The sequence below is a fragment of the Xyrauchen texanus genome, chromosome 7 (assembly GCF_025860055.1).
Source record: "Xyrauchen texanus isolate HMW12.3.18 chromosome 7, RBS_HiC_50CHRs, whole genome shotgun sequence".
NCBI lineage: Eukaryota > Metazoa > Chordata > Actinopteri > Cypriniformes > Catostomidae > Xyrauchen > Xyrauchen texanus.
In genome coordinates, this window is record NC_068282.1 from 16764546 (window position 1) to 16767655 (window position 3110).

The 3110-nt window shown below is 37.1% G+C and overlaps 1 protein-coding gene across 2 annotated transcripts in view; it reads left to right on the forward strand.

Moving 5' to 3' along the window:
* Positions 1-3110, forward strand: part of LOC127646424 (gamma-aminobutyric acid receptor subunit gamma-3-like) — a 256679-nt gene that overhangs the window by 33424 nt on the left and 220145 nt on the right. The gene's annotated exons all lie outside the window — the stretch shown is intronic.

A 3110-nucleotide genomic window follows, 5' to 3' on the forward strand; every position in this document is an offset into this window, starting at 1 on the left:
ACAAAGGCTGCGTCCAAAACCAGGATAATGCTGGCTCCAGAGGCTGTATATGGATGTAAGAAGGGACCAAGGCACGTCCGTATCCAGTGTTCTTGTCACATCCTGTCTACTGAAATGACTTCATCTGATACATTTTTGTAGGCAGCATAGACATATCCATCGCTGTCTATCAAAACTCATAATCCTGTGCGTGTGGATCCAAAGGAGCTAAATGGCGATAGAAGAGGCAGTTGATACCCAGTTTACACAAACTAAAAATAAATGTAGTTTTTTTTCCAAAGTTTGATTTAATTTCTAGAGAGAAATTAGTATTGTAGTTATTAAATATCCGCTTGGATATCGGCAAACTTTCTTGATTTTGTTCTAGATTATTAGATCTTCATGGTTTGTTGAACTGATTGAATGCTGGTATCCTAACAACGATGTGACGCAAATGCTGTTTTAGTCTTTGGCTGATAGGTCAGCGAGGCAACAAGGGAACTACTTTTGGATTCGGATGCAACCAATGTTTCTGCTTGGGTCTGTTTAGCCAGAAGAGAAAGACTGTTCATTGGAAATGCTTATATCTCCTGAAAATGAATTTAGTCAACGTTTAGATGGAGACTAGCACATAGATGACCTTAAAGCTAATAAATATGATAAATATGATTAACAGGGTCCGAGTTCTATGTTTAGAGAGTCTTAATGGCTGTTTATGGGGTGGTGGATGTCATGTTTAATGTTCTCTGCTCGGTCTGTTGCAGGTTATTTAATTAGTGTCTCTATGGTGATTCTGGGAAGAGAAATTGCATATTAATGCTCTCATAGAGCAGGGAGGTAACCCAGTGGTGCAGGGGGCTAAATGTGGCCATGCAGGGTTGATTGTGGCTAATTTGATTCTCCTCTATGATGATAACTCTGCTGACAGAAAAACTGAGAACCACTGGTTTAGCAGGTGACAACAGTGTGGATGAGCTGCTTTTCGTGTGGATGACCCAATTCTAATACAACTTTTGTCCCACTTTTTTGCATCCTGTTTCTCCTCATTTCGTTAATACTACTTATAATAATTCATAAAAATGAATTTGATGGTTGATGTCCCTCTGTGATTTGGTCAAAATGAAGGTCGATGAGTTGAGAGAAATGTTTGATCCAGGTAAAATGAACTATGGTTTTACTATAGTAATAGTGTTATAAATTTTTTTTTGGTGGAAACCACAGTTTCAATGCAATGTAACCATGGTGTTACAAAAGTAATGTGGTGTTAATATAGTAACCATGTTTAATTTTGTGGTTACTAAGATTTTAACAACAAAATACCATGGTGATTCCATGGTTACTTTAGTAAAACTAAGGTACATTTTTGTAAAGGAAGGTTAGGTTTAGGGGTGGGGGTTGTCTGCAGGACTTTTAATGAACATAAACTCTGCAGTGATGCCCCCGTTACTGTATGTTAGTATTTAATGGTGTAACACTTGGTGCAAAGAAGGTGCTTTTTGTTGCTATATATACACTTAGTGTAAATAGCATCAATCACTATTTTCATTTTGTGTAAATAGCATCTATCATTATTTGCATTTAGTGTAAATCGCATCTATTCTAACTTAATTTAATGCTGATGAAGATTGTTAAAAATAGTTAAAAATAATTAAAAAGCACTATTTGAATGACATTTGAAATTGTCTTACAAAATATTGCAATATCTGATTACATTGTCAACCCCCCTGCCAAAGGTCGGTGATTTTTTTTTGCTTTATTGATTTTGCTTTTAAAAAAAATTATTCATTTATTGAAACACAAAAAAACATAAAACATTTGGACTTTAAACTAAATGAAAAAAGCAATAAAATGACAAAGTGATAAATAAATAGTATTTAACCACCTTATTTAAACATTTACCTGCTCCAATGGCTCCATTTGCCATCACGCAAGTATGGCAGTGGACACCAGGTGGAAAATTACTAATAGCCTACGGATTAATAACTAAAGAGAATTATAATTGTAAAGACAATAATAATCAAAACTAGAATGTACATTTCCTGAAGAAAATGTGAGTGGTGCTTGCCGTGGCAAAACTCGTCAAATAGCATTTTATAACTGCTGAGATATGTTTTTTTTTACTCGGTTGCTAGGGTACCCCCATCTGGTTGCTAGGCAGTTACCATAGTGATATTTATCAAGTCTCCTTGCTATCCTGAGTAAAATCAGTCAACCAGGAAGTCTCTACAATGTTCTGATCCAGAGATATGTGATTTGTTATTTGGTTGCTAGGGTAACCCCTCCTTGTTGCTAGGCAGTTACCATAGTGATTCTAATTAAGTGTCTTTGCCATCCTGATTGAAATAAACCAACCCAGAAGTCTGTATGATTTTCTGATGCAGAAATATGTGATTTGTTACTCGGTTGCTAGGGTAACCCCATCTGGTTGCTAGGCAGTTAACATAGTGATAGTAATCAAGTCTCCTTGCCATCCTGAGTGAAATAAGTCAACCTTGAAGTCTCTACTGTTTTCTGGTGCAAAGATATGTGATTTGTTACTCGGTTGCTAGGGTAACCCCATCTGGTTGCTAGGCAGTTACCATAGTGATACTAATGAAGTGTCCTTGCCATCCTGATTGAAATAAGTCAACCCGGAAGTCTGTACTGTTTTCTGGTGCAGACATATGTGATTTGTTACTCGGTTGTTAGGGTAACCCCATCTAGTTGCTAGGCAGTTACAATATTGACAGTAATCAAGTGTCCTTGCCATCCTGAGTGAAATAAATCAACCCAGAAGTCTGTACTATTTTCTGGTGCAGAGATATGTGATTTGTTACTCGGTTGCTAGGATAACCCCATCTGGTTGCTAGGCAGTTACCATAGTGATACTAATCAAGTCTCCTTGCCATCCTGATTGAAATAAATCAACCCGGAAGTCTGTACGTTTTTCTGATGCAGAGATATTTGATTTGTTACTCTGTTGCTAGGGTAACCCCATGTGGTTGCTAGGCAGTTATTATAGTGATACTTATGAAGTCTCCTTGCCATCCTGATTGAAATAAATCAACCCAGAAGTCTCTCTGATTTTCTGGTGCAGAGATATAGTTATTGCTAAACGGTTGCTAGGGTACTCTGTTTAGTTGCTAGGGAGT